Genomic DNA, 12462 nt, shown 5'->3' with positions numbered 1-12462 from the left:
TTTTGGAAGTTGCAAATGACCTTAAAAGACTGTAGTTGCTGTATGTAAACCCTAGATTGAAATCAATGAAAGTTATGCAGAGCAATGGCAAGGACATGTGTTGATCCCATCGAGACATTTAACAAATGTTTTGTCAGGCCGAGTGGTCTCCAGTGCTTGATTAAGTGTGTTGAGGTGTCGGTTCAAATCCCACTATTGAGGTTGCCCTTGGTGAAGTTATTCTTCAATACCTGAATCTTATTAGTCGCTCTAGGATTGCGCAGGGATTCTATTTTCATGTGGGGCCATGTAAGAGAGGAAATAACAAATGTTGTGTGAAGAGGTTGGTGTTATAATCCACACATGCAGTTCATCGCCTTCACCACTCAGATACCAAGTCCTGTGCTCTCGCTGTGGCAGTCAGCAATTTTACCAGTGAAAGTCAAAATCTTCCAGTGCCAAAATAAAGCACATCATTTTAATTGTTACACGATGAGCTTCGAACCCATGCATGCAGAGCACAATGGATTAGCAGTCCATCGCCTTAACCACTCGGCCACCTCATCCTGTTTTTTGGAAGTTGCAAATGACCTTAAAAGACTGTAGTTGCTGTATGTAAACCCTAGATTGAAATCAATGAAAATTATGCAGAGCAATGGCAAGGACGTGTCGATCCCATCGAGACATTTAACAAATGTTTTGTCAGGCCGAGTGGTCTCAAGTGCTTGATTAAGTGTTTTGAGCTGTCGGTTCAAATCCCACCATTGAGGTTGCCCTTGGTGAAGCTATTCTTCAATACCTGAATCGTATTAGTCGCACTAGGATTGTGCAGGGACTCTATATTCATGTGGGGCCATGTAAGAGAGGAAATAACAAATGTTTTGTGAAGAGGTTGGTGTTATAATCAACACATGCAGTTCATCGCCTTCACCACTCAGATACCAAGTCCTGTGCTCTCGCTGTGGCAGTCAGCAATTTTACCAGTGTTTGTGAAAGTCAAAATCTTCCAGTGCCAAAATAAAGCACCGAATTTTAATTGTTACACGATGAGATTCTAACCCATGCATATAGAGCACAATGGATAAGCAGTCCATCGCCTTAACCACTCATCCACCTCATCCTGTTATTTACATGTGGCAAATGACCTTAAAAAACTGTAGTTGCTGTAATGTAATCCCTAGATTGAAATCAATGAAAGTTAGGCAGAGCAATGGCAAGGCCATGTGTCGATCCCAACGAGACATTTAACAAATGTTTTGTCAGGCCGAGTGGTCTCAAGTGCTTGATTAAGTGTTTTGAGCTGTCGGTTCAAATCCCACCATTGAGGTTGCCCTTGGTGAAGCTATTCTTCAATACCTGAATCTTATTAGTCGAAGTAGAATTGCGCAGGGATTCTATATTCATGTGGGGCCATGTAAGAGATGAAATAACAAATGTTTTGTAAAGAGGTTGGTGTTATAATCCACACATGCAGTTCATCGCCTTCACCACTCAGATACCAAGTCCTGTGCTCTCGCTGTGGCAGTCAGCAATTTTACCAGTGTTTGTGAAAGTCAAAATCTTCCAGTGCCAAAATAAAGCACCGAATTTTAATTGTTTCACGATGAGGATGGGATTCGAACCCATGCATGCAGATCACAATGGATTAGCAGTCCATCGCCTTAACCACTCGGCCACCTCTTCCTGTTTTTTGGAAGTTGCAAATGACCTTAAAAGACTGTAGTTGCTGTATGTAAACCCTAGATTGAAATCAATGAAAGTTATGCAGAGCAATGGCAAGGACATGTGTCGATCCCATCGAGACATTTAACAAATGTTTTGTCAAGCCGAGTGGTCTCAAGTGCTTGATTAAGTGTTTTGAGCTGTCGGTTCAAATCCCACCATTGAGGTTGCCCTTGGTGAAGCTATTCTTCAATACCTGAATCGTATTAGTCGCACTAGGATTGTGCAGGGACTCTATATTCATGTGGGGCCATGTAAGAGAGGAAATAACAAATGTTTTGTGAAGAGGTTGGTGTTATAATCCACACATGCAGTTCATCGCCTTCACCACTCAGATACCAAGTCCTGTGCTCTCGCTGTGGCAGTCAGCAATTTTACCAGTGTTTGTGAAAGTCAAAATCTTCCAGTGCCAAAACAAAGCACCGAATTTATTTGTTCCACGATGAGATTCTAACCCATGCATGTAGAGCACAATGGATAAGCAGTCCATCGCCTTAACCACTCGGCCACCTCTTCCTGTTTTTTGGAAGTTGCAAATGACCTTAAAAGACTGTAGTTGCTGTATGTAAACCCTAGATTGAAATCAATGAAAGTTATGCAGAGCAATGGCAAGGCCATGTGTCGATCCCATCGAGACATTTAACAAATGTTTTGTCATGCCGAGTGGTCTCCAGTGCTTGATTAAGTGTGTTGAGGTGTCGGTTCAAATCTCACTATTGAGGTTGCCCTTGGTGAAGTTATTCTTCAATACCTGAATCTTATTAGTCGCTCTAGGATTGCGCAGGGATTCTATTTTCATGTCGGGCCATGTAAGAGAGGAAATAACAAATGTTGTGTGAAGAGGTTGGTGTTATAATCCACACATGCAGTTCATCGCCTTCACCACTCAGATACCAAGTCCTGTGCTCTCGCTGTGGCAGTCAGCAATTTTACCAGTGTTTGTGAAAGTCAAAACCTTCCAGTGCCAAAATAAAGCACCAAATTTTAATTGTTACACGATGAGGATGGGATTCGAACTCATGCATGCAGAGCACAATGGATTAGCAGTCCATCGCCTTAACCACTCGGCCACCTCATCCTGTTTTTTGGAAGTTGCAAATGACCTTAAAAGACTGTAGTTGCTGTATGTAAACGCTAGATTGAAATCAATGAAAGTTATGCAGAGCAATGGCAAGGACATGTGTCGATCCCATCGAGACATTTAACAAATGTTTTGTCAGGCCGAGTGGTCTCCAGGGCTTGATTAAGTGTGTTGAGGTGTCGGTTCAAATCCCACTATTGAGGTTGCCCTTGGTGAAGTCATTCTTCAATACCTGAATCTTATTAGTCGCTCTAGGATTGCGCAGGGATTCTATTTTCATGTGGGGCCATGTAAGAGAGGAAATAACAAATGTTGTGTGAAGAGGTTGGTGTTATAATCCACACATGCAGTTCATCGCCTTCACCACTCAGATACCAAGTCCTGTGCTCTCGCTGTGGCAGTCAGCAATTTTGCCAGTGTTTGTGAAAGTCAAAATCTTCCAGTGCCAAAATAAAGCACCGAGTTCTAATTGTTACACGATGAGGATGGGATTCGAACCCATGCATGCAGAGCACAATGGATTAGCAGTCCATCGCCTTAACCACTCGGCCACCTCATCCTGTTTTTTGGAAGTTGCAAATTACCTTAAAAACTGTAGTTGCTGTATGTAAACGCTAGATTGAAATCAATTAAAGTTATGCAGAGCAATGGCAAGGACATGTGTCGATCCCATCGAGACATTTAACAAATGTTTTGTCAGGCCGAGTGGTCTCCAGGGCTTGATTAAGTGTGTTGAGGTGTCGGTTCAAATCCCACTATTGAGGTTGCCCTTGGTGAAGTTATTCTTCAATACCTGAATCTTATTAGTCGCTCTAGGATTGCGCAGGGATTCTATTTTCATGTGGGTCCATGTAAGAGAGGAAATAACAAATGTTGTGTGAAGAGGTTGGTGTTATAATCCACACATGCAGTTCATCGCCTTCACCACTCAGATACCAAGTCCTGTGCTCTCTCTGTGGCAGTCAGCAATTTTGCCAGTGTTTGTGAAAGTCAAAATCTTCCAGTGCCAAAATAAAGCACATCAATTTAATTGTTACACGATGAGGATGGGATTCGAACCCATGCATGCAGAGCACAATGGATTAGCAGTCCATCGCCTTAACCACTCGGCCACCTCATCCTGTTTTTTGGAAGTTGCAAATGACCTTAAAAGACTGTAGTTGCTGTATGTAAACGCTAGATTGAAATCAATGAAAGTTATGCAGAGCAATGGCAAGGACATGTGTCGATCCCATCGAGACATTTAACAAATGTTTTGTCAGGCCGAGTGGTCTCCAGGGCTTGATTAAGTGTGTTGAGGTGTCGGTTCAAATCCCACTATTGAGGTTGCCCTTGGTGAAGTTATTCTTCAATACCTGAATCTTATTAGTCGCTCTAGGATTGCGCAGGGATTCTATTTTCATGTGGGTCCATGTAAGAGAGGAAATAACAAATGTTGTGTGAAGAGGTTGGTGTTATAATCCACACATGCAGTTCATCGCCTTCACCACTCAGATACCAAGTCCTGTGCTCTCTCTGTGGCAGTCAGCAATTTTGCCAGTGTTTGTGAAAGTCAAAATCTTCCAGTGCCAAAATAGAGCACATCAATTTAATTGTTACACGATGAGGATGGGATTCGAACCCATGCATGCAGAGCACAATGGATTAGCAGTCCATCGCCTTAACCACTCGGCCACCTCATCCTGTTTTTTGGAAGTTGCAAATTACCTTAAAAGACTGTAGTTGCTGTATGTAAACGCTAGATTGAAATCAATGAAAGTTATGCAGAGCAATGGCAAGGATATGTGTCGATCCCATCGAGACATTTAACAAATGTTTTGTCAGGCCGAGTGGTCTCCAGTGCTTGATTAAGTGTGTTGAGGTGTCGGTTCAAATCCCACTATTGAGGTTGCCCTTGGTGAAGTCATTCTTCAATACCTGAATCTTATTAGTCGCTCTAGGATTGCGCAGGGATTCTATTTTCATGTGGGGCCATGTAAGAGAGGAAATAACAAATGTTGTGTGAAGAGGTTGGTGTTATAATCCACACATGCAGTTCATCGCCTTCACCACTCAGATACCAAGTCCTGTGCTCTCGCTGTGGCAGTCAGCAATTTTGCCAGTGTTTGTGAAAGTCAAAATCTTCCAGTGCCAAAATAAAGCACCGAGTTCTAATTGTTACACGATGAGGATGGGATTCGAACCCATGCATGCAGAGCACAATGGATTAGCAGTCCATCGCCTTAACCACTCGGCCACCTCATCCTGTTTTTTGGAAGTTGCAAATGACCTTAAAAGACTGTAGTTGCTGTATGTAAACGCTAGATTGAAATCAATGAAAGTTATGCAGAGCAATGGCAAGGACATGTGTCGATCCCATCGAGACATTTAACAAATGTTTTGTCAGGCCGAGTGGTCTCCAGGGCTTGATTAAGTGTGTTGAGGTGTCGGTTCAAATCCCACTATTGAGGTTGCCCTTGGTGAAGTTATTCTTCAATACCTGAATCTTATTAGTCGCTCTAGGATTGCGCAGGGATTCTATTTTCATGTGGGTCCATGTAAGAGAGGAAATAACAAATGTTGTGTGAAGAGGTTGGTGTTATAATCCACACATGCAGTTCATCGCCTTCACCACTCAGATACCAAGTCCTGTGCTCTCTCTGTGGCAGTCAGCAATTTTGCCAGTGTTTGTGAAAGTCAAAATCTTCCAGTGCCAAAATAGAGCACATCAATTTAATTGTTACACGATGAGGATGGGATTCGAACCCATGCATGCAGAGCACAATGGATTAGCAGTCCATCGCCTTAACCACTCGGCCACCTCATCCTGTTTTTTGGAAGTTGCAAATTACCTTAAAAGACTGTAGTTGCTGTATGTAAACGCTAGATTGAAATCAATGAAAGTTATGCAGAGCAATGGCAAGGATATGTGTCGATCCCATCGAGACATTTAACAAATGTTTTGTCAGGCCGAGTGGTCTCCAGTGCTTGATTAAGTGTGTTGAGGTGTCGGTTCAAATCCCACTATTGAGGTTGCCCTTGGTGAAGTCATTCTTCAATACCTGAATCTTATTAGTCGCTCTAGGATTGCGCAGGGATTCTATTTTCATGTGGGGCCATGTAAGAGAGGAAATAACAAATGTTGTGTGAAGAGGTTGGTGTTATAATCCACACATGCAGTTCATCGCCTTCACCACTCAGATACCAAGTCCTGTGCTCTCGCTGTGGCAGTCAGCAATTTTGCCAGTGTTTGTGAAAGTCAAAATCTTCCAGTGCCAAAATAAAGCACCGAGTTCTAATTGTTACACGATGAGGATGGGATTCGAACCCATGCATGCAGAGCACAATGGATTAGCAGTCCATCGCCTTAACCACTCGGCCACCTCATCCTGTTTTTTGGAAGTTGCAAATTACCTTAAAAACTGTAGTTGCTGTATGTAAACGCTAGATTGAAATCAATTAAAGTTATGCAGAGCAATGGCAAGGACATGTGTCGATCCCATCGAGACATTTAACAAATGTTTTGTCAGGCCGAGTGGTCTCCAGGGCTTGATTAAGTGTGTTGAGGTGTCGGTTCAAATCCCACTATTGAGGTTGCCCTTGGTGAAGTTATTCTTCAATACCTGAATCTTATTAGTCGCTCTAGGATTGCGCAGGGATTCTATTTTCATGTGGGTCCATGTAAGAGAGGAAATAACAAATGTTGTGTGAAGAGGTTGGTGTTATAATCCACACATGCAGTTCATCGCCTTCACCACTCAGATACCAAGTCCTGTGCTCTCTCTGTGGCAGTCAGCAATTTTGCCAGTGTTTGTGAAAGTCAAAATCTTCCAGTGCCAAAATAAAGCACATCAATTTAATTGTTACACGATGAGGATGGGATTCGAACCCATGCATGCAGAGCACAATGGATTAGCAGTCCATCGCCTTAACCACTCGGCCACCTCATCCTGTTTTTTGGAAGTTGCAAATGACCTTAAAAGACTGTAGTTGCTGTATGTAAACGCTAGATTGAAATCAATGAAAGTTATGCAGAGCAATGGCAAGGACATGTGTCGATCCCATCGAGACATTTAACAAATGTTTTGTCAGGCCGAGTGGTCTCCAGGGCTTGATTAAGTGTGTTGAGGTGTCGGTTCAAATCCCACTATTGAGGTTGCCCTTGGTGAAGTTATTCTTCAATACCTGAATCTTATTAGTCGCTCTAGGATTGCGCAGGGATTCTATTTTCATGTGGGTCCATGTAAGAGAGGAAATAACAAATGTTGTGTGAAGAGGTTGGTGTTATAATCCACACATGCAGTTCATCGCCTTCACCACTCAGATACCAAGTCCTGTGCTCTCTCTGTGGCAGTCAGCAATTTTGCCAGTGTTTGTGAAAGTCAAAATCTTCCAGTGCCAAAATAGAGCACATCAATTTAATTGTTACACGATGAGGATGGGATTCGAACCCATGCATGCAGAGCACAATGGATTAGCAGTCCATCGCCTTAACCACTCGGCCACCTCATCCTGTTTTTTGGAAGTTGCAAATTACCTTAAAAGACTGTAGTTGCTGTATGTAAACGCTAGATTGAAATCAATGAAAGTTATGCAGAGCAATGGCAAGGACATGTGTCGATCCCATCGAGACATTTAACAAATGTTTTGTCAGGCCGAGTGGTCTCCAGGGCTTGATTAAGTGTGTTGAGGTGTCGGTTCAAATCCCACTATTGAGGTTGCCCTTGGTGAAGTCATTCTTCAATACCTGAATCTTATTAGTCGCTCTAGGATTGCGCAGGGATTCTATTTTCATGTGGGGCCATGTAAGAGAGGAAATAACAAATGTTGTGTGAAGAGGTTGGTGTTATAATCCACACATGCAGTTCATCGCCTTCACCACTCAGATACCAAGTCCTGTGCTCTCGCTGTGGCAGTCAGCAATTTTGCCAGTGTTTGTGAAAGTCAAAATCTTCCAGTGCCAAAATCAAGCACGTCATTTTAATTGTTACACAGTGAGGATGGGATTCAAACCCATGCATGCAGAGCACAATATATTAGCAGTCCGTCGCCTTAACCACTCAGCCACCTCATCCTGTTTTTTGGAAGTTGCAAATTACCTTAAAAGACTGTAGTTGCTGTATGTAAACGCTAGATTGAAATCAATGAAAGTTATGCAGAGCAATGGCAAGGACATGTGTCGATCCCATCGAGACATTTAACAAATGTTTTGTCAGGCCGAGTGGTCTCCAGGGCTTGATTAAGTGTGTTGAGGTGTCGGTTCAAATCCCACTATTGAGGTTGCCCTTGGTGAAGTCATTCTTCAATACCTGAATCTTATTAGTCGCTCTAGGATTGCGCAGGGATTCTATTTTCATGTGGGGCCATGTAAGAGAGGAAATAACAAATGTTGTGTGAAGAGGTTGGTGTTATAATCCACACATGCAGTTCATCGCCTTCACCACTCAGATACCAAGTCCTGTGCTCTCGCTGTGGCAGTCAGCAATTTTGCCAGTGTTTGTGAAAGTCAAAATCTTCCAGTGCCAAAATAAAGCACCGAGTTCTAATTGTTACACGATGAGGATGGGATTCGAACCCATGCATGCAGAGCACAATGGATTAGCAGTCCATCGCCTTAACCACTCGGCCACCTCATCCTGTTTTTTGGAAGTTGCAAATTACCTTAAAAACTGTAGTTGCTGTATGTAAACCCTAGATTGAAATCAATGAAAGTTATGCAGAGCAATGGCAAGGCCATGTGTCGATCCCATCGAGACATTTAACAAATGTTTTGTCAGGCCGAGTGGTCTCCAGTGCTTGATTAAGTGTGTTGAGGTGTCGGTTCAAATCCCACTATTGAGGTTGCCCTTGGTGAAGTCATTCTTCAATACCTGAATCTTATTAGTCGCTCTAGGATTGCGCAGGGATTCTATTTTCATGTGGGGCCATGTAAGAGAGGAAATAACAAATGTTGTGTGAAGAGGTTGGTGTTATAATCCACACATGCAGTTCATCGCCTTCACCACTCAGATACCAAGTCCTGTGCTCTCTCTGTGGCAGTCAGCAATTTTGCCAGTGTTTGTGAAAGTCAAAATCTTCCAGTGCCAAAATAAAGCACATCAATTTAATTGTTACACGATGAGGATGGGATTCGAACCCATGCATGCAGAGCACAATGGATTAGCAGTCCATCGCCTTAACCACTCGGCCACCTCGGCCACCAATGAAAGTTATGCAGAGCAATGGCAAGGACATGTGTCGATCCCATCGAGACATTTAACAAATGTTTTGTCAGGCCGAGTGGTCTCCAGGGCTTGATTAAGTGTGTTGAGGTGTCGGTTCAAATCCCACTATTGAGGTTGCCCTTGGTGAAGTCATTCTTCAATACCTGAATCTTATTAGTCGCTCTAGGATTGCGCAGGGATTCTATTTTCATGTGGGGCCATGTAAGAGAGGAAATAACAAATGTTGTGTGAAGAGGTTGGTGTTATAATCCACACATGCAGTTCATCGCCTTCACCACTCAGATACCAAGTCCTGTGCTCTCGCTGTGGCAGTCAGCAATTTTGCCAGTGTTTGTGAAAGTCAAAATCTTCCAGTGCCAAAATCAAGCACGTCATTTTAATTGTTACACAGTGAGGATGGGATTCAAACCCATGCATGCAGAGCACAATATATTAGCAGTCCGTCGCCTTAACCACTCAGCCACCTCATCCTGTTTTTTGGAAGTTGCAAATGACCTTAAAAGACTGTAGTTGCTGTATGTACACCCTAGATTGAAATCAATGAAAGTTATGCAGAGCAATGGCAAGGCCATGTGTCTATCCCATCGAGACATTTAACAAATGTTTTGTCAGGCCGAGTGGTCTCCAGTGCTTGATTAAGTGTGTTGAGGTGTCGGTTCAAATCCCACTATTGAGGTTGCCCTTGGTGAAGTTATTCTTCAATGCCTGAATCTTATTAGTCGCTCTAGGATTGCGCAGGGATTCTATTTTCATGTGGGGCCATGTAAGAGAGGAAATAACACATGTTGTGTGAAGAGGTTGGTGTTATAATCCACACATGCAGTTCATCGCCTTCACCACTCAGATACCAAGTCCTGTGCTCTCGCTGTGGCAGTCAGCAATTTGACCAGTGTTTGTGAAAGTCAAAATCTTCCAGTGCCAAAATAAAGCACATCATTTGAATTGTTACACGATGAGGATGGAATTCGAACGCATGCATGCAGAGCACAATGGATTAGCAGTACATCGCCTTAACCACTCGGCCACCTCATCCTGTATATCGGAAGTGGCAAATGACCTTAAAAAACTGTAGTTGCTGTATGTAAACCCTAGATTGAAATCAATGAAAGCAATGGCAGGGCCATGTGTCGATCCCATCGAGATATTTAACAAATGTTTTGTCAGGCCGAGTGGTCTCACGTGCTTGATTAAAAGTGTGTTGAGGTGTCGGTTCAAGTGGATGGTGTTATAATCCACACATGAAGTTCATCGCCTTCACCACTCAGATACCAAGACCTGTGTTCTCGCTGTGGGAGTCAGCAATTTTACCAGTGTTTGTGAAAGTCAAAATCTTCCAGTGCCAAAATAAAGCACAGACTTTTAATTGTTACACGATGAGGATGGGATTCGAACCCATGCATGCAGAGCACAATGGATTAGCAGTCCATCGCCTTAACCACTCGGCCACCTCATCTGCAGCTTGGAAGGGGCAAATTACCTTAAAAAACTGTAGTTGCTGTATGTAAACCCTAGATTGAAATCAATGAAAGTTATGCAGAGCAATGGCAAGGCCATGTGTCGATCCCATCGAGACATTTAACAAATGTTTTGTCAGGCCGAGTGGTCTCCAGTGCTTGATTAAGTGTGTTGAGGTGTCGATTCAAATCTCACTATTGAGGTTGCCCTTGGTGAAGTTATTCTTCAATACCTGAATCTTATTAGTCGCTCTAGGATTGCGCAGGGATTCTATTTTCATGTCGGGCCATGTAAGAGAGGAAATAACAAATGTTGTGTGAAGTGGTTGGTGTTATAATCCACACATGCAGTTCATCGCCTTCACCACTCAGATACCAAGTCCTGTGCTCTTGCTGTGGCAGTCAGCAATTTTGCCAGTGTTTGTGAAAGTCAAAATCTTCCAGTGCCAAAATCAAGCACGTCATTTTAATTGTTACACAGTGAGGATGGGATTCAAACCACACAGCCACCTCATCCTGTTTTTTGGAAGTTGCAAATGACCTTAAAAGACTGTAGTTGCTGTATGTACACCCTAGATTGAAATCAATGAAAGTTATGCAGAGCAATGGCAAGGCCATGTGTCTATCCCATCGAGACATTTAACAAATGTTTTGTCAGGCCGAGTGGTCTCCAGTGCTTGATTAAGTCGGTTCAAATCCCACTATTGAGGTTGCCCTTGGTGAAGTTATTCTTCAATACCTGAATCTTATTAGTCGCTCTAGGATTGCGCAGGGATTCTATTTTCATGTGGGGCAATGTAAGAGAGGAAATAACACATGTTGTGTGAAGAGGTTGGTGTTATAATCCACACATGCAGTTCATCGCCTTCACCACTCAGATACCAAGTCCTGTGCTCTCGCTGTGGCAGTCAGCAATTTTACCAGTGTTTGTGAAAGTCAAAATCTTCCAGTGCCAAAATAAATCACCAAATTTTAATTGTTACACGATGAGGATGGGATTCGAACCCATGCATGCAGAGCACAATGGATTAGCAGTCCATCGCCTTAACCACTCGGCCACCTCTTCCTGTTTTTTGGAAGTTGCAAATGACCTTAAAAGACTGTAGTTGCTGTATGTAAACCCTAGATTGAAATCAATGAAAGTTATGCAGAGCAATGGCAAGGCCATGTGTCGATCCCATCGAGACATTTAACAAATGTTTTGTCAGGCCGATTGGTCTCCAGTGCTTGATTAAGTGTGTTGAGGTGTCGGTTCAAATTTCACTATTGAGGTTGCCCTTGGTGAAGTTATTCTTCAATACCTGAATCTTATTAGTCGCTCTAGGATTGCGCAGGGATTCTATTTTCATGTCGGGCCATGTAAGAGAGGAAATAACAAATGTTGTGTGAAGTGGTTGGTGTTATAATCCACACATGCAGTTCATCGCCTTCACCACTCAGATACCAAGTCCTGTGCTCTCGCTGTGGCAGTCAGCAATTTTGCCAGTGTTTGTGAAAGTCAAAATCTTCCAGTGCCAAAATAGAGCACATCAATTTAATTGTTACACGATGAGGATGGGATTCGAACCCATGCATGCAGAGCACAATGGATTAGCAGTCCATCGCCTTAACCACTCGGCCACCTCATCCTGTTTTTTGGAAGTTGCAAATGACCTTAAAAGACTGTAGTTGCTGTATGTAAACGCTAGATTGAAATCAATGAAAGTTATGCAGAGCAATGGCAAGGCCATGTGTCGATCCCATCGAGACATTTAACAAATGTTTTGTCAGGCCGAGTGGTCTCCAGGGCTTGATTAAGTGTGTTGAGGTGTCGGTTCAAATCCCACTATTGAGGTTGCCCTTGGTGAAGTTATTCTTCAATACCTGAATCTTATTAGTCGCTCTAGGATTGCGCAGGGATTCTATTTTCATGTGGGTCCATGTAAGAGAGGAAATAACAAATGTTGTGTGAAGAGGTTGGTGTTATAATCCACACATGCAGTTCATCGCCTTCACCACTCAGATACCAAGTCCTGTGCTCTCT

General features: G+C 43.0%; 14 non-coding genes across 14 annotated transcripts; all 14 read right to left on the bottom strand.

Moving 5' to 3' along the window:
• Positions 1-2697: 2697 nt before the first annotated feature.
• Positions 2698-2779, bottom strand: trnas-gcu. The gene has a single exon. It is a non-coding gene; the product is annotated as a tRNA-Ser (tRNA).
• A 480-nt stretch (positions 2780-3259) lies between these two features.
• trnas-gcu lies at positions 3260-3341 on the bottom strand. Its single transcript has one exon. It is a non-coding gene; the product is annotated as a tRNA-Ser (tRNA).
• A 479-nt stretch (positions 3342-3820) lies between these two features.
• Positions 3821-3902, bottom strand: trnas-gcu. Its single transcript has one exon. It is a non-coding gene; the product is annotated as a tRNA-Ser (tRNA).
• Positions 3903-4382: 480 nt separating this feature from the next.
• Positions 4383-4464, bottom strand: trnas-gcu. The gene has a single exon. It is a non-coding gene; the product is annotated as a tRNA-Ser (tRNA).
• Positions 4465-4944: 480 nt separating this feature from the next.
• Positions 4945-5026, bottom strand: trnas-gcu. The gene has a single exon. It is a non-coding gene; the product is annotated as a tRNA-Ser (tRNA).
• A 480-nt stretch (positions 5027-5506) lies between these two features.
• Positions 5507-5588, bottom strand: trnas-gcu. Its single transcript has one exon. It is a non-coding gene; the product is annotated as a tRNA-Ser (tRNA).
• A 480-nt stretch (positions 5589-6068) lies between these two features.
• trnas-gcu lies at positions 6069-6150 on the bottom strand. The gene has a single exon. It is a non-coding gene; the product is annotated as a tRNA-Ser (tRNA).
• Positions 6151-6629: 479 nt separating this feature from the next.
• Positions 6630-6711, bottom strand: trnas-gcu. The gene has a single exon. It is a non-coding gene; the product is annotated as a tRNA-Ser (tRNA).
• Positions 6712-7191: 480 nt separating this feature from the next.
• On the bottom strand, positions 7192-7273 carry trnas-gcu. The gene has a single exon. It is a non-coding gene; the product is annotated as a tRNA-Ser (tRNA).
• A 1042-nt stretch (positions 7274-8315) lies between these two features.
• trnas-gcu lies at positions 8316-8397 on the bottom strand. The gene has a single exon. It is a non-coding gene; the product is annotated as a tRNA-Ser (tRNA).
• Positions 8398-8876: 479 nt separating this feature from the next.
• On the bottom strand, positions 8877-8962 carry trnas-gcu. The gene has a single exon. It is a non-coding gene; the product is annotated as a tRNA-Ser (tRNA).
• Positions 8963-10356: 1394 nt separating this feature from the next.
• trnas-gcu lies at positions 10357-10438 on the bottom strand. The gene has a single exon. It is a non-coding gene; the product is annotated as a tRNA-Ser (tRNA).
• Positions 10439-11423: 985 nt separating this feature from the next.
• trnas-gcu lies at positions 11424-11505 on the bottom strand. The gene has a single exon. It is a non-coding gene; the product is annotated as a tRNA-Ser (tRNA).
• A 480-nt stretch (positions 11506-11985) lies between these two features.
• trnas-gcu lies at positions 11986-12067 on the bottom strand. The gene has a single exon. It is a non-coding gene; the product is annotated as a tRNA-Ser (tRNA).
• Between the last annotated feature and the right edge of the window lie 395 nt (positions 12068-12462).

This window comes from Oncorhynchus mykiss, chromosome 15, assembly GCF_013265735.2.
Source record: "Oncorhynchus mykiss isolate Arlee chromosome 15, USDA_OmykA_1.1, whole genome shotgun sequence".
Lineage (NCBI taxonomy): Eukaryota > Metazoa > Chordata > Actinopteri > Salmoniformes > Salmonidae > Oncorhynchus > Oncorhynchus mykiss.
Note: the sequence above shows the minus strand (reverse complement) of the source record. Positions and strands in the feature narration are given on the sequence as shown.